This window comes from Amaranthus tricolor, chromosome 9, assembly GCF_026212465.1.
Source record: "Amaranthus tricolor cultivar Red isolate AtriRed21 chromosome 9, ASM2621246v1, whole genome shotgun sequence".
NCBI classification, from domain to species: Eukaryota; Viridiplantae; Streptophyta; class Magnoliopsida; order Caryophyllales; family Amaranthaceae; genus Amaranthus; species Amaranthus tricolor.
The window spans coordinates 5652947-5678855 of NC_080055.1; positions in this window are offsets into that span (position 1 = coordinate 5652947).

A 25909-nucleotide genomic window follows, 5' to 3' on the forward strand; every position below is an offset into this window, starting at 1 on the left:
CAAAATAGTGTTGTGTGCCAACTTTCGTGCAAAACAAACCAAGTTTGAGCTACTTTACACGCAAAAGTGCTAAAAACGCTTAAAAATCCTTAAAATCGCAACTTAACACGTAATTTCTATCATATGACTATGATTTACAATTGTAACCACTGCAACACAATAATATATACCAAATAGTGTTGTGTGCCAAGTTTCGTGCAAAACAATCCAATTTTGAGCTACTTTATGCGCAAAAGTGCCAAAAACGATTAAAAACCTTTAGAATCGCAATTTAACACGTAATTTCTACTATATGACTACGATTTACAATTATAAGCACTTCGACACAATAATATATACCAAATAGTGTATTGCGCCAAGTGTTGTGCAAAACAAAGGATGTTTGAGCTACTTTATGCGCAAAAGTGCAAAAAACGCTTAAAAACCCATTAACTCGAAACTTAAGATGTAATTTCTAGCATATGACTAGGATTTAATATTATAACAACTTCAAAACAATAATATTTACCAAATAGTGTTGTGTTCCAATTTTTTGTGCAAAGCAAACCAAGCTTGAGCTTCTTTATGCAAAAAACTACCAAAAACGCTTAAAAAACCCTTAAATCGCAACTTAACACGTAATTTCTAGCATATGAATATGATTTACAAATTTAACCACTTCAACACAACAATATATACAAAATAGTGTTGTGTGCTAAGTTTGCTGCAAAACAAACCAAGTTTGAGCTACTTTATGCGTAAAAGTGCAAAAAACGATGAAAAAACCCTTAAAATCGCAACTTAACATGTAATTTCAAGCATATGACTATGATTTACTATCTAACCACTTCAACGCAAAAATATATACCATAAAGTGTTGTGTGCCAAATTTCGTGCAAAACAATCCAAGTTTGAGCTACTTTATGCGCAAAAGTGCCAAAAACGCTTAAAAACCGTTTAAATCGAAACTTAAGACCTAATTTATAGCATATGACTATGATTTACAATTATAACCATTTCAACACAATAATGTATACCAAATAGTGTTGTGTGCCAACTTTCGTGCAAAACAAACCGAGTTTGAGCTACTTGAGACGCAAAAGTGCTAAAAACGTTTTAAAATCCTTAAAATCGAAACTTAACACGTAATTTCTATAATATGACTATGATTTACAATTGTAACCACTTCAACACAATAATATATACCAAATAGTGTTGTGTGCCAAATTTCGTGCAAAAAAAACCAAGTTTGAGCTACTTTATGCGCAAAAGTGCCAAAAACGCTTAAAAACAATTTAAATCGAAACTTAAGACCTAATTTCTAGGATATGACTATGATTTACAATTATAACCACTTCAACACAATAATGTATACAAAATAGTGTTGTGTGCCAACTTTCGTGCAAAACAAACCAAGTTTGAGCTACTTTAAACGCAAAAGTGCTAAAAACGCTTAAAAATCCTTAAAATCGCAACTTAACACGTAATTTCTATCATATGACTATGATTTACAATTGTAACCACTGCAACACAATAATATATACCAAATAGTGTTGTGTGCCAAGTTTCGTGCAAAACAATCCAATTTTGAGCTATTTTATGCACAAAAGTGCAAAAAACGATTAAAAACCTTTAGAATCGCAACTTAACACGTAATTTCTACTATATGACTACGATTTACAATTATAAGCACTTCGACACAATAATATATACCAAATAGTGTATTGCGCCAAGTTTTGTGCAAAACAAAGGATGTTTGAGCTACTTTATGCGCAAAAGTGCAAAAAACGCTTAAAAACCCATTAAATCGAAACTTAAGATGTAATTTCTAGCATATGACTAGGATTTAATATTATAACAACTTCAAAACAATAATATTTACCAAATAGTGTTGTGTTCCAATTTTTTGTGCAAAGCAAACCAAGCTTGAGCTTCTTTATGCACAAAACTACCAAAAACGCTTAAAAAACCCTTAAATCGCAACTTAACACGTAATTTCTAGCATATGACTATGATTTACAAATTTAACCACTTCAACACAACAATATATACCAAATAGTGTTGTGTGCTAAGTTTGCTGCAAAACAAACCAAGTTTGAGCTACTTTATGCGTAAAAGTGCCAAAAACGATGAAAAAACCCTTAAAATCGCAACTTAACATGTAATTTCAAGCATATGACTATGATTTACTATCTTAACCACTTCAACGCAAAAATATATACCATAAAGTGTTGTGTGCCAAATTTCGTGCAAAACAATCCAAGTTTGAGCTACTTTATGCGCAAAAGTGCCAAAAACGCTTAAAAACCGTTTAAATCGAAACTTAAGACCTAATTTATAGCATATGACTATGATTTACAATTATAACCATTTCAACACAACAATGTATACCAAATAGTGTTGTGTGCCAACTTTCGTGCAAAACAAACCGAGTTTGAGCTACTTGAGACGCAAAAGTGCTAAAAACGTTTTAAAATCCTTAAAATCGAAACTTAACACGTAATTTCTATAATATGACTATGATTTACAATTGTAACCACTTCAACACAATAATATATACCAAATAGTGTTGTGTGCCAAATTTCGTGCAAAAAAAACCAAGTTTGAGCTACTTTATGCGCAAAAGTGCCAAAAACGCTTAAAAACCGTTTAAATCGAAACTTAAGACCTAATTTCTAGGATATGACTATGATTTACAATTATAACCACTTCAACACAATAATGTATACAAAATAGTGTTGTGTGCCAACTTTCGTGCAAAACAAACCAAGTTTGAGCTACTTTACACGCAAAAGTGCTAAAAACGCTTAAAAATCCTTAAAATCGCAACTTAACACGTAATTTCTATCATATGACTATGATTTACAATTGTAACCACTGCAACACAATAATATATACCAAATAGTGTTGTGTGCCAAGTTTCGTGCAAAACAATCCAATTTTGAGCTATTTTATGCACAAAAGTGCAAAAAACGATTAAAAACCTTTAGAATCGCAACTTAACACGTAATTTCTACTATATGACTACGATTTACAATTATAAGCACTTTGACACAATAATATATACCAAATAGTGTATTGTGCCAAGTTTTGTGCAAAACAAAGGATGTTTGAGCTACTTTATGCGCAAAAGTGCAAAAAACGCTTAAAAACCCATTAAATCGAAACTTAAGATGTAATTTCTAGCATATGACTAGGATTTAATATTATAACAACTTCAAAACAATAATATTTACCAAATAGTGTTGTGTTCCAATTTTTTGTGCAAAGCAAACCAAGCTTGAGCTTCTTTATGCACAAAACTACCAAAAACGCTTAAAAAACCCTTAAATCGCAACTTAACACGTAATTTCTAGCATATGAATATGATTTACAAATTTAACCACTTCAACACAACAATATATACAAAATAGTGTTGTGTGCTAAGTTTGCTGCAAAACAAACCAAGTTTGAGCTACTTTATGCGTAAAAGTGCCAAAAACGATGAAAAAACCCTTAAAATCGCAACTTAACATGTAATTTCAAGCATATGACTATGATTTACTATCTAACCACTTCAACGCAAAAATATATACCATAAAGTGTTGTGTGCCAAATTTCGTGCAAAACAATCCAAGTTTGAGCTACTTTATGCGCAAAAGTGCCAAAAACGCTTAAAAACCGTTTAAATCGAAACTTAAGACCTAATTTATAGCATATGACTATGATTTACAATTATAACCATTTCAACACAATAATGTATACCAAATAGTGTTGTGTGCCAACTTTCGTGCAAAACAAACCGAGTTTGAGCTACTTGAGACGCAAAAGTGCTAAAAACGTTTTAAAATCCTTAAAATCGAAACTTAACACGTAATTTCTATAATATGACTATGAATTACAATTGTAACCACTTCAACACAATAATATATACCAAATAGTGTTGTGTGCCAAATTTCGTGCAAAAAAAACCAAGTTTGAGCTACTTTATGCGCAAAAGTGCCAAAAACGCTTAAAAACCGTTTAAATCGAAACTTAAGACCTAATTTCTAGGATATGACTATGATTTACAATTATAACCACTTCAACACAATAATGTATACAAAATAGTGTTGTGTGCCAACTTTCGTGCAAAACAAACCAAGTTTGAGCTACTTTACACGCAAAAGTGCTAAAAACGCTTAAAAATCCTTAAAATCGCAACTTAACACGTAATTTCTATCATATGACTATGATTTACAATTGTAACCACTGCAACACAATAATATATACCAAATAGTGTTGTGTGCCAAGTTTCGTGCAAAACAATCCAATTTTGAGCTATTTTATGCACAAAAGTGCAAAAAACGATTAAAAACCTTTAGAATCGCAACTTAACACGTAATTTCTACTATATGACTACGATTTACAATTATAAGCACTTTGACACAATAATATATACCAAATAGTGTATTGCGCCAAGTTTTGTGCAAAACAAAGGATGTTTGAGCTACTTTATGCGCAAAAGTGCAAAAAACGCTTAAAAACCCATTAAATCGAAACTTAAGATGTAATTTCTAGCATATGACTAGGATTTAATATTATAACAACTTCAAAACAATAATATTTACCAAATAGTGTTGTGTTCCAATTTTTTGTGCAAAGCAAACCAAGCTTGAGCTTCTTTATGCACAAAACTACCAAAAACGCTTAAAAAACCCTTAAATCGCAACTTAACACGTAATTTCTAGCATATGACTATGATTTACAAATTTAACCACTTCAACACAACAATATATACCAAATAGTGTTGTGTGCTAAGTTTGCTGCAAAACAAACCAAGTTTGACCTACTTTATGCGTAAAAGTGCCAAAAACGATGAAAAAACCCTTAAAATCGCAACTTAACATGTAATTTCAAGCATATGACTATGATTTACTATCTTAACCACTTCAACGCAAAAATATATACCATAAAGTGTTGTGTGCCAAATTTCGTGCAAAACAATCCAAGTTTGAGCTACTTTATGCGCAAAAGTGCCAAAAACGCTTAAAAACCGTTTAAATCGAAACTTAAGACCTAATTTATAGCATATGACTATGATTTACAATTATAACCATTTCAACACAATAATGTATACCAAATAGTGTTGTGTGCCAACTTTCGTGCAAAACAAACCAAGTTTGAGCTACTTTAGACGCAAAAGTGCTAAAAACGCTTAAAAATCCTTAAAATCGCAACTTAACACGTAATTTGTATCATATGACTGTGATTTACAATTGTAACCATTTCAACACAATAATATATACCAAATAGTGTTGTGTGCCAAGTTTCGTGCAAAACAATCCAATTTTGAGCTACTTTAGGCGCAAAAGTGCCAAAAAAGCTTAAAAACCTTTAGAATCGCAACTTAACACGTAATTTCTACCATATGACTACGATTTACAATTATAAGCACTTCAACACAATAATATATGCCAAATAGTGTTGTGGGCCAGGTTTTGTGCAAAACAAACCAAGTTTGAGCTACTTTATGCGCAAAAGAGCCAAAAACACTTAAAAACCCATTAAATCGAAACTTACGACGTAATTTCTAGCATATGACCAGGATTTACAATTTTAACCACTTCAACACAACAATATATACCAAATAGTGTTGTGTGCCAAGTTTGCTGCAAAACAAACCAAGTTTAAGCTACTTTATGCGTAAAAGTGCCAAAAAAACGCTTAAAAAACCCTTAAAATCGCAACTTAACTTGTAATTTCAAGCATATGACTATGATATACTATCTAACCACTTCAATGCAATAATATATACCAAATAGTGTTGTATTCCAAGTTTTGTGCAAAACAAACCAAGTTTGAGCTACTTTATGCGCAAAAGTGCCAAAAACGCTTAAAAACCGTTTAAATCGAAACTTAAGACCTAATTTCTAGCATATGACTATGATTTACAATTATAACCATTTCAACACAATAATGTATACCAAATAGTTTTGTGTGCCAACTTTCGTGCAAAACAAACCAAGTTTGAGCTACTTTAGACGCAAAAGTGCTAAAAACGCTTAAAAATCCTTAAAATCGCAACTTAACATGTAATTTCTCTCATATGACTATGATTTACAATTGTAACCACTTCAACACAATAATATATACCAAATAATGTTGTGTGCCAAGTTTCGTGCAAAACAATCCAATTTTGAGCTACTTTATTTGCAAAAGTGCCAAAAACACTTAAAAACCTTTAGAATCGCAACTTAACACGTAATTTCTAGCATATGACTATGATTTACAATTTTAACCACTTCAACACAACAATATATACCAAATCTTGTTGTGTGCCATGTTTGCTGCAAAACAAACCAAGTTTAAGCTACTTTATGCGTAAAAGTGCCAAAAAAACGCTTAAAAAACCCTTAAAATCGCAACTTAACTTGTAATTTCTAGCATATCACTATGATTGACTATCTAACCTCTTCAACGCAATAATATATACCAAATAGTGTTGTGTTCCAAGTTTCGTGCAAAACAAACCAAGTTTGAGCTACTTTATGCGCAAAAGTGCCAAAAACGCTTAAAAACCGTTTAAATCGAAACTTAAGACCTAATTTCTGGCATATGACTATGATTTTCAATTATAACCACTTCAACACAATAATGTATACCAAATAGTGTTCTGTGCCAAGTTTCGTGCAAAAGAAACCAAGTTTGAGCTACTTTAGGCGAAAAAGTGCCAAAAACGCTTAACAAACCCTTCAAATCGAAACTTAAGAAGTAATTTCTAGTATATGTCTATGATTTTCAATGCTAATCACTTCAACCCAATAATATATACCAAATACTGTTGTGTGCCAAGTTTCATGCAAAACAAACAAAGTTTGAGATACTTTATGCGCAAATGTGCCAAAAACGCTTTAAAACCTTTAAAATCTCAACTTAACACGTAATTTCTAGCATATGACTATTATTTAAAATTGTAACAATTTCAACAAAATAATATATACCAAATAGTTTTGTGTGCAAAGTTTCGTACAAGACATTGAGCTACTTTATGCGCAAAAGTGCCAAAAACGCTTAAAAACCTTGAGAATCGCAACTTAACACGTAATTTGTAGCCTATGATTATGATTTAGAATTCTAACCACTTAACCACAATAATATATACCAAATAGTGTTGTGTTCCAAGTTTCGTGCAAAAAAACCAAGTTTGAGTCATTTTAGGCTCAAAAGTGCTAAAAACGCTTTAAAACCCTTAAAATCTCAACTTAACACGCAATTTCTAGAATATGACTATGATTTTAAATTCAAACCACTTCAACACAATAATATAAACCAAATCGTGTTATGTGCCAAGTTTCATGCAAAATAAAACAAGTTTGAACTACTTTATGCCCAAAAGTGCCAAAAACGCTTAAAAAACACTTAAAATCTCAACTAAACACGTAATTTCTAGCTTATGACTATGATTTTCAACTCTAAACACTTCAACACAATAATATATACCAAACAGTGTTGTGTGCCAAGTTCCGTGCAAAACAAACCAAGTTTGAACTACTTTATGCGCAAAAGTGTCAAAACGTTTACAAAACCCTTTAAATTGCAACTTAACACGTAATTTCTAGCATATCACTATGATTTTAAATTCTATCCACCTCAACACAATAATATATACCATATAGTGTTGTGCCCCAAGTTCCGTTCAAAACAAATCAAGTTTGGGCTACTTTATGCGCAAAACTGCCAAAAACTCTTTAAAACTCTTTAAATCTCTTAAAATCTCAACTTCACACGTAATTTCTAGCATACGACTATGATTTACAATTGTAACCACTTCAACACAATAATATATACCAAATAGTGTTGTGTGCCAAGTTTCGTACAAAAAAAATCAAGTCTTTATGCGCAAAAGTGCCAAAAACGCTTAAAAAAACCTTTAGAATCGCAACTTAACAGTTAATTTCTAGCATATGATTATGATTTACAATTCTATCTACTTAAACACAATAATATCTACCAAATGAGTTGTGTGCCAAGTTTCGTGAAAAACAAACCAAGTTTTAGTTACTTTAGGCGGAAAAGTGCAAAAAACGCTTAAAAACCGTTTAAATAGAAACTTTAGACGTAACTTCTAGCAGATTACTGTGATTTACAATTATAATCACTTCAACACAATAATATATACCAAATAGTGTGTGTTCCAAGTTTCGTGCAAAACAAACCGAGTTTGAATTATTTTATGTGCAAAAGTGCCAAAAACGTTTTAAAACCCATTAAATCAAAACTTAAGACGTAATTTCTAGCATATAACTATGATTCACAATTATAGCAATTTCAACACAATAATATATACCAAATAGTGTAGTGGGCCATCTTTCGTGCAAAACAAACCAAGCTTTAGCCTCTTTATGCGCAAAACTGCCAAAATAGAATTGTGTACCAAGTTTCGTGCAAAACAAAGTGCCAAAAACGCATAAAAAACTCTTAAAATCGCAACTTAACACGTAATTCCTAGCATATGACTATGATTTTGTATTCTAACCACTTCAACACAATAATATATACCAAATAGTGTTGTGTGCCAAGTTTCGTACAAAACAAACCAAGTTTGAGTCACTTTAGGCTCAAAAGTGCTAAAAACGCTTAAAAAACCCTTAAAATCGCAATTTACCACGTAATTTCTAGGATATGACTATGATTTAAAATTCTAACCACTTCAACACAATAATATATACCAAATAGTGTTTTGCGCCAAGATTCGTGCAAAACAAACCAAGTTTGAGCTATTGTATGCGCAAACGTGCCAAAAACGCTTTAAAACCCTTAAAACCTCAACTTAACACGCAATTTCTAGAATATGACTATGATTTTAAATTCTAACCACTTCAACACAATAATATATACCAAATCGTGTTATGTGCCAAGTTTCATGCAAAATAAAACAAGTTTGAACTACTTTATGCCCAAAAGTGCCAAAAACGCTTAAAAAACACTAAAAATCTCAACTAAACACGTAATTTCTAGCTTATGACTATGATTTTCAACTCTAAACACTTCAACACAATAATATATACCAAACAGTGTTGTGTGCCAAGTTCCGTGCAAAACAAACCAAGTTTGAACTACTTTATGCGCAAAAGTGTCAAAACGTTTACAAAACCCTTTAAATTGCAACTTAACACGTAATTTCTAGCATATCACTATGATTTTAAATTCTATCCACCTCAACACAATAATATATACCATATAGTGTTGTGCCCCAAGTTCCGTTCAAAACAAATCAAGTTTGGGCTACTTTATGCGCAAAACTGCCAAAAACTCTTTAAAACTCTTTAAATCTCTTAAAATCTCAACTTCACACGTAATTTCTAGCATACGACTATGATTTACAATTGTAACCACTTCAACACAATAATATATACCAAATAGTGTTGTGTGCCAAGTTTCGTACAAAAAAAATCAAGTCTTTATGCGCAAAAGTGCCAAAAACGCTTAAAAAAACCTTTAGAATCGCAACTTAACAGTTAATTTCTAGCATATGATTATGATTTACAATTCTATCTACTTAAACACAATAATATCTACCAAATGAGTTGTGTGCCAAGTTTCGTGAAAAACAAACCAAGTTTTAGTTACTTTAGGCGGAAAAGTGCAAAAAACGCTTAAAAACCGTTTAAATAGAAACTTTAGACGTAACTTCTAGCAGATTACTGTGATTTACAATTATAATCACTTCAACACAATAATATATACCAAATAGTGTGTGTTCCAAGTTTCGTGCAAAACAAACCGAGTTTGAATTATTTTATGTGCAAAAGTGCCAAAAACGTTTTAAAACCCATTAAATCAAAACTTAAGACGTAATTTCTAGCATATAACTATGATTCACAATTATAGCAATTTCAACACAATAATATATACCAAATAGTGTAGTGGGCCATCTTTCGTGCAAAACAAACCAAGCTTTAGCCTCTTTATGCGCAAAACTGCCAAAATAGAATTGTGTACCAAGTTTCGTGCAAAACAAAGTGCCAAAAACGCATAAAAAACTCTTAAAATCGCAACTTAACACGTAATTCCTAGCATATGACTATGATTTTGTATTCTAACCACTTCAACACAATAATATATACCAAATAGTGTTGTGTGCCAAGTTTCGTACAAAACAAACCAAGTTTGAGTCACTTTAGGCTCAAAAGTGCTAAAAACGCATAAAAAACCCTTAAAATCGCAATTTACCACGTAATTTCTAGGATATGACTATGATTTAAAATTCTAACCACTTCAACACAATAATATATACCAAATAGTGTTTTGCGCCAAGATTCGTGCAAAACAAACCAAGTTTGAGCTATTGTATGCGCAAACGTGCCAAAAACGCTTTAAAACCCTTAAAACCTCAACTTAACACGCAATTTCTAGAATATGACTATGATTTTAAATTCTAACCACTTCAACACAATAATATATACCAAATCGTGTTATGTGCCAAGTTTCGTGCAAAATAAAACAAGTTTGAACTACTTTATGCCCAAAAGTGCCAAAAACGCTTAAAAAACACTAAAAATCTCAACTAAACACGTAATTTCTAGCTTATGACTATGATTTTCAACTCTAAACACTTCAACACAATAATATATACCAAACAGTGTTGTGTGCCAAGTTCCGTGCAAAACAAACCAAGTTTGAACTACTTTATGCGCAAAAGTGTCAAAACGTTTACAAAACCCTTTAAATTGCAACTTAACACGTAATTTCTAGCATATCACTATGATTTTAAATTCTATCCACCTCAACACAATAATATATACCATATAGTGTTGTGCCCCAAGTTCCGTTCAAAACAAATCAAGTTTGGGCTACTTTATGCGCAAAACTGCCAAAAACTCTTTAAAACTCTTTAAATCTCTTAAAATCTCAACTTCACACGTAATTTCTAGCATACGACTATGATTTACAATTGTAACCACTTCAACACAATAATATATACCAAATAGTGTTGTGTGCCAAGTTTCGTACAAAAAAAATCAAGTCTTTATGCGCAAAAGTGCCAAAAACGCTTAAAAAAACCTTTAGAATCGCAACTTAACAGTTAATTTCTAGCATATGATTATGATTTACAATTCTATCTACTTAAACACAATAATATCTGCCAAATGAGTTGTGTGCCAAGTTTCGTGAAAAACAAACCAAGTTTTAGTTACTTTAGGCGGAAAAGTGCAAAAAACGCTTAAAAACCGTTTAAATAGAAACTTTAGACGTAACTTCTAGCAGATTACTGTGATTTACAATTATAATCACTTCAACACAATAATATATACCAAATAGTGTGTGTTCCAAGTTTCGTGCAAAACAAACCGAGTTTGAATTATTTTATGTGCAAAAGTGCCAAAAACGTTTTAAAACCCATTAAATCAAAACTTAAGACGTAATATCTAGCATATAACTATGATTCACAATTATAGCAATTTCAACACAATAATATATACCAAATAGTGTAGTGGGCCATCTTTCGTGCAAAACAAACCAAGCTTTAGCTTCTTTATGCGCAAAACTGCCAAAATAGAATTGTGTACCAAGTTTCGTGCAAAACAAAGTGCCAAAAACGCATAAAAAACTCTTAAAATCGCAACTTAACACGTAATTCCTAGCATATGACTATGATTTTGTATTCTAACCACTTCAACACAATAATATATACCAAATAGTGTTGTGTGCCAAGTTTCGTACAAAACAAACCAAGTTTGAGTCACTTTAGGCTCAAAAGTGCTAAAAACGCTTAAAAAACCCTTAAAATCGCAATTTACCACGTAATTTCTAGGATATGACTATGATTTAAAATTCTAACCACTTCAACACAATAATATATACCAAATAGTGTTTTGCGCCAAGATTCGTGCAAAACAAACCAAGTTTGAGCTATTGTATGCGCAAACGTGCCAAAAACGCTTTAAAACCCTTAAAATCTCAACTTAACACGCAATTTCTAGAATATGACTATGATTTTAAATTCTAACCACTTCAACACAATAATATATACCAAATCGTGTTATGTGCCAAGTTTCGTGCAAAATAAACCAAGTTTTAGCTACTTTATGCCCAAAAGTGCCAAAAACGCTTAAAAAACACTTAAAATCCCAACTAAACACGTAATCTCTAGCATATAACTATGATATTCAACTCTAACCACTTCAACACAATAATATATACCAAACAGTGTTGTGTGCCAAGTTCCGTGCAAAACAAACCATGTTTGAGCTACTTTATGCGCAAAAGTGTCAAAAACGTTTACAAAACCCTTTAAATTGCAACTTAACACGTAATTTCTAGCATATCACTATGATTTTAAATTCTATCCACCTCAACACAATAATATATACCATATAGTGTTGTGTCCCATGTTCCGTGCAAAACAAATCAAGTTTGGGATACTTTATGCGCAAAAGTGCCAAAAACTCTTTAAATCTCTTCTCAACTTCACACGTAATTTCTAGCATACGACTATGATTTACAATTGTAACCACTTACCAAATAGTGTTGTGTGCCAAGTTTCGTACAAAAGAATCCAAGTCTTTATGTGCAAAATTGCCAAAAACGCTTAAAAACCTTTAGAATCGCAACTTAACAGTTAATTTCTAGCATATGATTATGATTTACAATTCTATCCACTTCAACACAATAATATCTACCAAATAATGTGTGTTCCAAGTTTCGTTCAAAATAAACCGGGTTTGAATTATTTTATGCGAAGAAGTGCCAAAAATGTTTTAAAACCCATTAAATCAAAATTTAAGACGTAATTTCTAGCATATAACTATGATTCACAATTATAACAATTTCAACACAATAATGTATACTAAATAGTGTTGTGTGTCATCTTTCGTGCAAAACAAACCAAACTTTAGCTTCTTTATGCGAAAAACTGCCAAATAGTGTTGTGTAGCAAGTTTTGTGCAAAACAAACCAAGTTTGAGCTACTTTAGGCGCAAAAGTGCCAAAAACGCATAAAAAACTCTTAAAATCGCAACTTAACACGTAATTCCTAGCATATGACTATGATTTTGTATTCTAACCACTTCAACACAATAATATATACCAAATAGTGTTGTGTGCCATGTTTCGTACAAAACAATCCAAGTCTTTTTGCGCAAAAGTGCCAAAAACGCTTAAAAACCATTAGAATCGGAACCTAACACGTAACTTATAGCATATGATTATGATTTACATTTCTAACCTCTTCAACACAATAATATATACCAAATTGTGTTGTGTGCCAAGTTTCGTGCAAAACAAACCAAGTTTGTGCTACGTTTTGCGCTAAAGTGGCAAAAACGCTATATAACCCTTTAAAATTGCTACTTAACACGTAATTTCTAGCATATGACTATGATTTATAATTGTAACCACTTCAACACAATAATATATACCAAATAATGTTGTGAACCAAGTTTCGTGCAAAACAATCCATGTTTTTGCTACATTTATGCGCAAAAGTGCCTAAAACGCTTAAAAACCTTTAAAATCGCAACTTAACACTTAATTTCTACCATATGACTATGATTTACAGTTCTAACCACTTCAACACAATAATATATACTAAATAGTATTGTGTGCCAAGTTACGTGCAAAACAAACCAAATTTGAGCTACTTTATGCGCAAAACTGCCAAAAACACTTAAAAAACCCTTAAAATCGCTACTTAACTCGTAATTTCTGGCATATGAATATGATTTTCAATTCTAACCACTTCAACACAATACTATATACCAAATAGTTTTGTGTGCCAAGATTCGTGCAAAAGTAACCAAGTTTGAGCAACTTTAAACGCAAAAGTGCCAAAAACGCTTTAAAAACCCTTAAAATCGCAACTTATCATGCAATTCCTAGCATATGACTATGATTTTAAATTCTAACCACTTCAACACCATAATATATACCAAATAGTGTTGTGTGCCAAGATTCGTGCAAAACAAAACAAGTTTGAGATACTTTTAGGCGCAAAAGTGCGAAAAACGCTATAAAACATTTAAAATCTCAACTTAACACTTAATTTCTAGCATATGACTATGATTTACAATTGTAACCACTTCAACACAATAATATATACAAAATAGTGTTGTGTCCCTAGTTTCGTGCAAAACAATCCAAGTTTGAGCTACTTTATGTGAAAAAGAGCCAAAAACGCTTAAAAACCTTTAAAATCGAAACTTAAAAAGTAATTTCTACCATATGACGATGATTTACAATTATAACAACTTCAACACAATAATATATACCAAATAGTATTGTGTGCCAAGTTTTGTGCAAAACTAACCAAGTTTGAGCTACTTTATGCGCAAAAGTGCCAAAAACACTTAAAAACCCATTAAATCGAAACATAAAACGAAATTTCAAGCATATGACTAGGATTTACAATTATAGCAAGTGCAACACAATAATATATACCAAATAGTGTTGTGTGCCAAGTTTCGTGCAAAAGAAACCATGCTTGAACTACATTATGCCCAAAACTACCAAAAACGCTAAAAAAACCCTTAAAATCGCAATTTAACACGTAATTTCTGGCATACTACTATTGTTTTAAATTCTAACCACTTCAACACAATAACATATACAAAATAGTGTTGTGTGCCACGTTTCGTGCAAAAGAAACCAAGTTTTAGCTACTTTAGGCGCAAAAGTGCCAAAAACGCTTTATAACCCTTAAAATCTCAACTTAAGATGTAAACTATATCATATGACTATGATATACAATTGTAACCACTTCAACACAATAATATATACCAAATAGTGTTGTGTGCCAAGTTTCCTACAAAACAATACAAGTCTTTATGCGCAAAAGTGCCAAAAACGCTTAAAAACCTTTAGAATCGCAACTTAACACGTAATTTCTAGAATATGATTATGATTCACAATTCTAACCACTTCATCACAATAATATATACCAAATAGTGTGGTGTGCCAAGTTTAGTGCAAAACAAATCAAGTTTGAGCTACTTTATGCGCAAAAGTGCCAAAAACGCTTTAAAACCTATTAAATCGAAAGTTAACACGTAATTTCTAGAATATGATTATGATTCATAATTCTAACCACTTCAACACAATAATATATACCAAATAGTGTTGTGTGCCAAGTTTCTTACAAAACAAATCAAGCTTGAGCTTCTTTATGCGCAAAACTGCCAATAACGCTTAAAAAACCCTTAAGTCGCAACTTAACACGTAATTTCTAACATATGACTATGATTTACATTTTTAACCACTTCAACACAATAATATATAGCAAATATTGTTGTGTGCCAATTTTGGTGCAAAACAAACCAAGTTTGAGCTACTTTATTCGTAAAAGTGACAAAAACGCTTATAAAACTCTTAAAATCGCAAATTAACACGTAATTTCTAGCATATGACTATGAATTACTATCTAACCACTTCAACGTAAATAATATATACCCAATAGTGTTGTGTTTCAAGTTTCGTGCAAAACAAACCAAGTTTGAGCTACTTTATGCGCAAAACGGTCAAAAACACATAAAAAACCCTTAAAATCGCAACTTTAAACGTAATTTCTTGCATATGACAATGACTTTCATTTCTAACAACTTCAACACAATAATATATATCAAATAGTGTTGTGTGACAAGTTTCGTGCAAAACAAACCAGGTTTGAGCTACTTTATGCGCAAAAGTGCCAAAAACGCTTAAAAACCGTTTAAATCGAAAATTAAGACGTAATTTCTAGCATCTGACTATGATTTAGTATTATAACCACTTCAACACAACAATATATATCAAATAGTGTTGTGTGCCAAGTTTCGTGCAAAACCTACCAAGTTTGAGCTGCTTTATGCGCAAAAGTGCAAAAAATGCTTAAAACCCATTAAATCGAAACTTAAGACGTAATTTCTAGCTTATGACTATGATTTACAATTATAAGCATTTCAACACAATAATATATACCAAATAGTATTGTGTATCAAGTTTCGTGCAAAACAATCCAAGTTTGAGCTACTTTATGCGCAAAAGTGTCAAAAACGCTTAAAAACACATTAAATCGAAACTTAAGATATAATTTCTAGCATCTAACTATGATTTACAATATATACCATAGTGTTGTGTGCTCAGTTTCGTGCAAAACAAACCAAGTTTGAGCTACTTTATGCACGAAAATGCCAAAAGAGATTAATATATACCAAATAGTGTTGTGTGCCAAGTTTCGTGCAAAAAAAAACCAAGTTTGCGCTTCATTATGTGCAAAACTGTCAAAAACGCTTAAAAAACCCTTAAAATCACAAATTAACACATAATTTCTGCCATATGACTATGATTTTCAATTCTAACCGCTTCAACACCATAACATATACCAAATAGTGTTGTGTGCCATGTTTCGTTCAAAACAAACCAAGTTTTAGCTACTTTAGGCGCAAAAGTGCCAAAAATGCTTTAAAACCCTTAAAATCTCAAATTAACACGTAATTTCTATCATATGATTATGATTTACAATTGTAACCAATAATATATACCAAATAGTGTTGTGTGCCAAGTTTCGTCCAAAACAATCCAATTCTTTATGCGCAAAAGTGCCAAAAACGCTTAAAAACCTTTAGAATCGCAGCTAAACACGTAATTTCTAGAATATGATTATGATTTACAATTCTAACCACTTCAACACAATAATATATACCAAATAGTGTGGTGTGCCACGTTTCGTGCAAAACAAACCAAGTTTGAGCTACTTTAGGAGCAAAAGTGCAAAAAACGCTAAAAAACCGTTTAAATATAAACTTTAGATGGTAACTTCTAGCAGATTACTATGTTTTACAATTATAAACACTTCAACACAATAATATATACCAAATAGTGTGAGTTCCAAGTTTCGTGCAAAACAAACCAAGTTTGAGCTACTTTATGCGCAAAAGCGCCAAAAATTCTTAAAAGAACCCTTAAGCCGTAACTTAACACGTAATTTCTAGCATATGACTATGATTTACAATTTTAACCTCTTCAACACAATAATGTATACCAAATAATCTTGTGTGCCATGTTTCGTGCAAAACAAACCAAGTTTGAGCTACTTTAGACGCGAAAGTTCCAAAAACGCTTAAAAATCCTTTAGAACGCTTAAAAATCCTTAAAATCGCAACTTAACACGTAATTTCTAGCATATCACTATGATTTTAAATTATAATCACTTCAAAATATTAATATATACCAAATAGTGTTGTGGACCAAGTTGCGTGCAAAACAAACCAAGTTTGATCTACTTTATGCGCAAAAAAGCCAAAAACTCTTTAAAATCCTTAAAATTCGCAACTTAACACGTAATTTCTACCATATGACTATGATTTACTATTATAACAACTTCAACACAATAATATATATCAAATAGTGTTGTGTGCCAAGTTTCGTGCAAAATCTACCAAGTTTGAGCTGCTTTATGCGCAAAAGTGCCAAAAATGCTTAAAATCCATTAAATCGAAACTTAAGACGTAATTTCTAGCTTATGACTATGATTTACAATTATAAGAATTTCAACACAATAATATAAAACAAATAGTGTTGTGTGCCAAGTTTTATGTAAAACAAACGAAGTTTAAGCTACTTTATGCGCAAAAGTGCAAAACACGCTTAAAAATCCTTAAAATCACAACTTAACTCGTAATTTCTAGGATATGACTATTATTTACAATCTAACCACTTCAACAGAATATATATACCAAATAGTGTTATATACCAACTTTCGTGCAAACCAAACCAAACCAAGTTTGTGTCACTTTATGCGCAAAAGAGCCAAAAACGCTTTAAAACCCTTTAAAATCATAACTTAACACTTAATTTCTAACATATGACTATGATTTTTGTATCCGCTTCAACACAATAATATATACCAAATAGTATTGTGTGCCAAGTTTCATGCAAAACAATCCAAGTTTGAGCTACTTTATGCGCAAAAGTGTCAAAAACGCTTAATAACACATTAAATCGAAACATAAGATATAATTTCTAGCATCTAACTATGATTTACAATATATACCATAGTGTTGTGTGCCCAGTTTCGTGAAAAACAAACCAAATTTGAGCTACTTTATGCACGAAAGTGCCAAAAGAGATTAATATATACCAAATAGTTTTGTGTGCCAAGTTTCGTGCAAAAGAAACCAAGTTTGCGCTACATTATGCGCAAAACTGTCAAAAACGCTTAAAAAACCCTTAAAATCACAAATTAACACATAATTTCTGCCATATGACTATGATTTTCAATTCTAACCACTTCAACACAATAACATATACCAAATAGTGTTGTGTGCCATGTTTCGTGCAAAAGAAACCAAGTTTTAGCTACTTTAGGAGCAAAAGTGCCAAAAATGCTTTAAAACCCTTAAAATCTCAAATTAGCACGTAATTTCTATCATATGACTATGATTTACAATTGTAACCAATAATATATACCAAATAGTGTTGTGTGCCAAGTTTCGTCCAAAACAATGCAATTCTTTAAGCGAAAAAGTGCCAAAAAACGCTTAAAAACCTTTAGAATCGCAGCTAAACATGTAATTTCTAGAATATGATTATGATTTACAATTCTAACCACTTCAACACAATAATATATACCAAATAGTGTGGTGTGCCAAGTTTCGTGCAAAACAAACCAAGTTTGAGCTACTTTAGGAGCAAAAGTGCAAAAAACGTTTAAAAACCGTTTAAATATAAACTTTAGATGGTAAGTTCTAGCAGATTACTATGTTTTACAATTATAAACACTTCAACACAATAATATATACCAAATAGTGTGAGTTCCAAGTTTCGTGCAAAACAAACCAAGTTTGAGCTACTTTAGACGCGAAAGTGCCAAAAACGCTTAAAAATCCTTAAAATCGCAACTGAACACGTAATTTCTAGCATATCACTATGATTTTAAATTATAATCACTTCAACATATTAATATATACCAAATAGTGTTGTATCCCAAGTTGCGTGCAAAACAAACCAAGTTTGATCTACTTTATGCGCAAAAATGCAAAAAACGCTTTAAAATCCTTAAAATTCGCAACTTAACACGTAATTTCTACCATATGACTATGATTTACTATTATAACCACTTCAACACAATAATATATATCAAATAGTGTTGTGTGCCAAGTTTCGTGCAAAACCTACCAAGTTTGAGCTGCTTTATGCGCAAAAGTGCAAAAAAAGGCTTAAAACCCATTAAATCGAAACATAAGACGTAATTTATAGCTTATGACTATGATTTACAATCTAACCACTTCAACAGAATATGTATACCAAATAGTTTTATATACCAACTTTCGTGGAAACCAAACCAAACCAAGTTTGTGTCACTTTATGCGCAAAAATGCCAAAAACGCTTAAAAACCCTTTAAAATCATAACTTAACACTTAATTTCTAGCATATGACTATGATTTTTGTATCCGCTTCAACACAATAATATATACCAAATAGTATTGTGTGCCAAGTTTCGTGCAAAACAATCCAAGTTTGAGCTACTTTATGCGCAAAAGTGTCAAAAACGCTTAAAAACACATTAAATCGAAACTTAAGATATAATTTCTAGCATCTGACTATGATTTACAATATATACGATAGTGTTGTGTGCCCAGTTTCGTGCAAAACAAACCAAGTTTGAGCTACTTTATGCACGAAAGTGCCAAAAGAGATTAATATATACCAAATAGTGTTGTGTGCTAAGTTTCGTGCAAAAGAAACCAAGTTTGCGCTACATTATGCGCAAAACTGTCTAAAACGCTTAAAAAACCCTTAAAATCACAATTTGACACGTAATTTTTGGCATATGACTATTATTTTCAATTCTAACCACTTCAACACAATAACATATACCAAATAGTGTTATGTGTCATGTTTCGTGAAAAAGAAACCAAGTTTTAACTACTTTAGGCGCAAAAGTGCCAAAAAAGCTTTAAAACCCTTAAAATCTCAACTTAACTCGTAATTTCTATCATATCACTATGATTTACTATTGTAACCAATAATATATATACCAAATAGTGTTGTGTGCCAAGTTTCGTCCAAAACAATCCAATTCTTTATGCGCAAAAGTGCCAAAAACGCTTAAAAACCTTTAGAATCGCAGCTTAACACGTAATTTCTAGAATATGATTATGATTTACAATTCTAACCACTTCAACACAATAATATATACCAAATACTGTGGTGTGCCAAGTTTCGTGCAAAACAAACCAAGTTTGAGCTACTTTAGGAGCAAAAGTGCAAAAAACGCTTAAAAACCGTTTAAATCTAAACTTTAGATGGTAACTTCTAGCAGATTACTATGTTTTACAATTATAAACACTTCAACACAATAATATATACCAAATAGTGTGAGTTCTAAGTTTCGTGCAAAACAATCCAAGTTTGAGCTACTTTATGCGCAAAAGCGCCAAAAATGCTTAAAAGGACCCTTAAGTCGTAACTTAACAAGTAATTTCTAGCATATGACTATGATTTACAATTTTAACCACTTCAACACAATAATATATACCAAATAGTGTTGTGCGCCATGTTTGGTGCAAAACAAACCAAGTTTGAGCTACTTTATGCGTAAAAGTGACAAAAACGCTTTAAAAACCCTTAAAATCGCAACTTAACACGTAATTTCTAGCATATGACTAAGATTTACTATCTAACCACTTCAACGCAAATAATATATACCAAATAGTGTTGTGTTTCAAGTTTCGTGCAAAACAAACCAAGTTTGAGCTACTTTATGCGCAAAAGGGCCAAAAACGCTTAAAAAACCCTTAAAATCGCAACTTTAAACGTAATTTCTAGCATATGAAAATGATTTGAATTTCTAACTACTTCAACACAATAATATATACCAAAAAATGTTGTGTGCCAAGTTTCGTGCAAAACAAACCAAGTTTGAGCTACTTTATGCGCAAAAGTGCCAAAAACGCTTAAAAATCGTTTAAATCCAAACTAAAGACGTAATTTCTAGCATATGACTATGATTTACAATTATAACCACTTCAACACAATAATGTATACCAAATAGTGTTGTGTGCCAAGTGTCGTGCAAAACAAACCAAGTTTGAGCTACTTTAGACGCGAAATTGCCAAAAACGCTTAAAAATCCTTAATATCGCAACTTAACACGTAATTTCTACCATATCACTATGATTTTAAATTATAATCACTTCAACATAATGATATATACCAAATAGTGTTGGCTCCCAAGTTCCGTGCAAAACAAACCAAGTTTGAGCAACTTTATGCACAAAAATTCCAAAAACGCTTTAAAATCGCAACTTAACACGTATTTTCTACTATATGACTATGATTTACTATTACAACAACTTCAACACAATAATATATATCAAATAGAATTGTGTGCCAAGTTTCGTGCAAAACAAACCATGTTTGAGCTACTGTATGCGAAAAAGTGCCAAGTTCTAGCATATGACTATGACTTACAATCTAACCACTTCAACAGAATATATATACCAAATAGTGTTATGTGCCAACTTTCGTGCAAAACAAACCAAGTTTGTGCTACTTTATGCGCAAAAGTGCCAAAAACGCTTTAAAACCCTTTAAAATCGCAACTTAACACATAATTTCTAGCATATGACTATGATTTTTGTAACCGCTTCAACACAATAATATATACCAAATAGTATTATATGCCAAGTTTCGTGCAAAACAATCCAAGTTTGAGCTACATTATGAGCAAAAGTCTCAAAAACGCTTAAAATCACATTAAATCGAAACTTAAGATATAATTTCTAGCATTTGACTATGATTTACAATATATACCAAGTAGTGTTGTGTGCCCTGTTTCGTGCAAAACACACCAAGTATTAGCTACTTTATGCACAAAAGTGCCAAAAGAGATTAAAAACCCTTAAAATCGCAACTTAGCACGTAATTTCTAGCATATAACTACGATTTAGATTCTAAACACTTCAAATTAGTAATATATCCCAAATAGTGTTGTGTGCCAAGTTTCGTGCAAAAGAAACCAAGTTTGAGTGAGCTACTTTATGCACGAAAATGCCAAAAAAGATCAAAAAACCCTTAAAATCGCAACTTAGCACGTAATTTCTAGCATATAACTACGATTTAGATTCTAAACACTTCAAATTAATAATATATCCCAAATAGTGTTGTGTGCCAAGTTTCGTGCAAAACCTACCAAGTTTGAGCTACTTTATGCGCAAAAGTGCCAAAAATGCTTAAAACCCATTTAATCGAAACTTAAGACGTAATTTCTAGCTTATGACTATGTTTTACAATTATAAGAATTTCACCACAATAATATATACCGAATAGTGTTGTGTGCCAAGTTTTATGCAAAACAAACCAAGTTTGAGCTACTTTATGCGCAAAAAGTGCAAAAAACGTTTAAAAATACTTAATATCACAACTTAACTCGTAATTTCTAGCATATGACTATGATTTACAATCTAACCACTTCAACAGAATATATATACCAAATAGTGTTATGTGCCAACTTTCGTGCAAAATAAACCAAGTTTTTGTCACTTTATGCGTAAAAGTGCCAAAAACGCTTTAAAACCCTTTAAAATCATAACTTAACACTTAATTTCTAGCATATGACTATGATTTTTGTATCCGCTTCAACACAATAATATATACCAAATATTATTGTGTGCCAAGTTTCGTGCAAAACAATCCAAGTTTGAGCTACTTTATGCACAAAAGTGTCAAAAACGCTTAAAAACACATTAAATCGAAACTTAAGATATAATTTCTAGCAGCTGACTATGATTTACAATATATACCATAGTGTTGTGTGCCCAGTTGCGTGCCAAACAAACCAAGTTTGAGCTACTTTGTGCACGAAAGTGCCAAAAGAGATTAAAAACCATTAAAAGCGCAACTTAGCACGTAATTTCTAGCATATAACTATGATTTAGATTCTAAACACTTCAAATTAATAATATATCCTTAATAGTTTTATATGCCAAGTTTCGTGCAAAACGAACCAAGTTTGAGCTAGTTTAGGTGCAAAAGTGCAAAAAACGCTTAAACACCGTTTAAATGGAAACTTTAGACGTAACTTCTAGCAGATTACTATAATTTACAATTATAACCACTTCAACAAATTAATATATACCAAATAGTGTGTGTTCCAAGTTTCGTGCAAAACAAACCGAGTTTGAATTACTTTATGCGCAAAAGTGCCAAAAATGCTTTAAAACCCATTAAATCAAAACTTAAGACGTAATTTCTAGCATATGACAATGATTTTCATTTCTAACTACTTCAACACAATAATATATTCCAAATAGTGTTGTGTGCCACGTTTCGTGCAAAACAAACCATGTTTGAGCTACTTTATGGGCAAAAGTGCCAAAAACGCTTAAAAACCCTTAACATCGAAACTTAAATCATAATTTCTAGCATATGACTATGATTTACAATTCTATCCACTTCAACACAATAATATATACCAAATCGTGTTGTGTGCCAAGTTTCGTGCAAAACAAACCAAGTTTGAGCTAGTTTATGCGCAAAAATGCCAAAAACGCTTAAAAACCCTTAAAATCACAACATAACACGTAAATTCTAGCTTATGACTATGATTTTCAATTCTAACCACTTCAACTCATTAATATATACCTAATAGTTTTGTGTGCGAAGTTTATTGCAAAACAAAAAAAGTTTGAGCTACTTTATGCGCAAAAGTGCCAAAAACGCTTAAAAACCGTTTAAATCGAAAATTAAGACGTAATTTCTAGTATATGACTATGATTTACAATTATAACCACTTCAACAAAATAATGTATACCAAATAATATTGTGTGCCAAGTTACGTGCAAAACAAACCAAGTTTAAGCGCAAAAGTGCCAAAAACGCTTTAAAAACCCTTAAAATCACAACTTAACATGTAATTCCTAGCATATGACTATGATTTTCAATTCTAACCACTTCAACACCATAATATATACCAAATAGTGTTGTGTGCCAAGATTCGTGCAAAACAAACAAAGTTTGAGATACTTTATGCGCAAAAGTGCTAAAAATGCTATAAAACCCTTAAAATCTCAACTTAACACATAATTTCTAGCGTATGACTATGATTTACAATTGTAAGCACTTCAACACAATAATATATACCAAATAGTGCTGTGTGCCTAGTTTCGTGCAAAACAATCCAAGTTTGAGCTACTTTGTGCGCAAAAGTGCCAAAAACGCTTAAAAACCTTTAAAATCGAAACTTAACACGTAATTTGTACCATATGACTATGATTTACAATTATAACCACTTCAACACAATAATATATACCAAATAGTGTTGTGTGCAAAGTTTTGTGCAAAACTAACCAAGTTTGAGCTACTTTATGCGCAAAAGTGCCAAAAACGCTTAAAAACCCATTAAATCGAAACTTAACACGTAATTTCTAGCATATGACTAGGATTTACAATTATAACAACTTCAACACAATAATATATACCAAATAGTGTTGTGTACCAAGTTTCGTGCAAAACAAACCAAGCTTGAGCTTCTTTATGCGCAAAACTGCCAAAAACGCTTAAAAAACCCTTTCAGTAGCAATTTAACACGTAATTTCTAGCATATGACTAAAAAAAAATTTTTCATTTCTAACCACTTCAACACAATAATATATAACAAATAGTGTTGTGTGCCAAGTTTCGTGCAAAAGAAACCAAGTATGAGGTAATGCGCAAAACTGTCAAAAACGCTTAAAAAACCCTTAAAATAGCAATTTGATACGTCATTTCTGGCATATGACTATGATTTTCAATTCTAACCACTTCAACACAATAACATATACCAAATAGTGTTGTGTGCCATGTTTCGTGCAAAAGAAACCAAGTTTTAGCTACTTTAGGCGCAAAAGTGCCAAAAACGCTTTAAAACCCTTAAAATCTCAACTTAACACGTAATTTCTATCATATGACTATGATTTACAATTGTAACCACTTCCACACAATAATATATACCAAATAGTGTTGTGTGCCAAGTTTCGTCCAAAACAATCCAATTCTTTATGCGCAAAAGTGCAAAAAACGCTTAAAAACCTTTAGAATCGCAACTTAACACGTAATTTCTAGAATATCATTATGATTTACAATTCTAACCACTTCAACACAATAATATATATACCAAATAGAGTGGTGTGCCAAGTTTCGTGCAAAACAAACCAAGTTTGATCTACTTTTGGAGCAAAAGTGCAAAAAAACGTTTAAAAACCGTTTAAATCTAAACTTTAAATGGTAACTTCTAGCAGATTACTATGTTTTACAATTATAAACACTTCAACACAATAATATATACCAAATAGTGTGAGTTTCGAGTTTTGTGCAAAACAAACCAAGTTTGAGCTACTTTATGCGCAAAAGCACAAAAAATGCTTAAATGAACCCTTAAATCGCAACTTAACACGTAATTTCTAGCATATGACTATGATTTACAATTTTAACCACTTCAACACAATAATATATACCAAATAGTGTTGTATGCCAAATTTCGTGCAAAACAAACCAAGTTTGTGCTACTATATGCGCAAAAGTGCCAAGAACACTTTAAAACCCTTAAAATCGCAACTTAACTCGTAATTTCTTGCATAAGACTATGATTTACAATCTAACCACTACAACACAATATTATATACCTAATAGTGTTGTGTGCCAAGTTTCGTGCAAAACAAACCATGTTGAGCTACTTTATGCACGAAAGTGTCAAAAAAGATTAAAAACCCTTAAAAACGCAACTTAGCTCGTAATTTCTAGCATATAACTACGATTTAGATTCTAAATCCTTCAAATTAACAATATATCCCAAATAGTGTTGTGTGCCACGTTTCGTGCAAAACAAACCAAGTTTGAGCTACTTTATGCACGAAAGTGCCAAAAAAAATTAAAAACCCTTAAAATCGCAACTCAGCACGTAATTTCTAGCATATAACTACGATTTAGATTCTAAACACTTCAAATTAATAA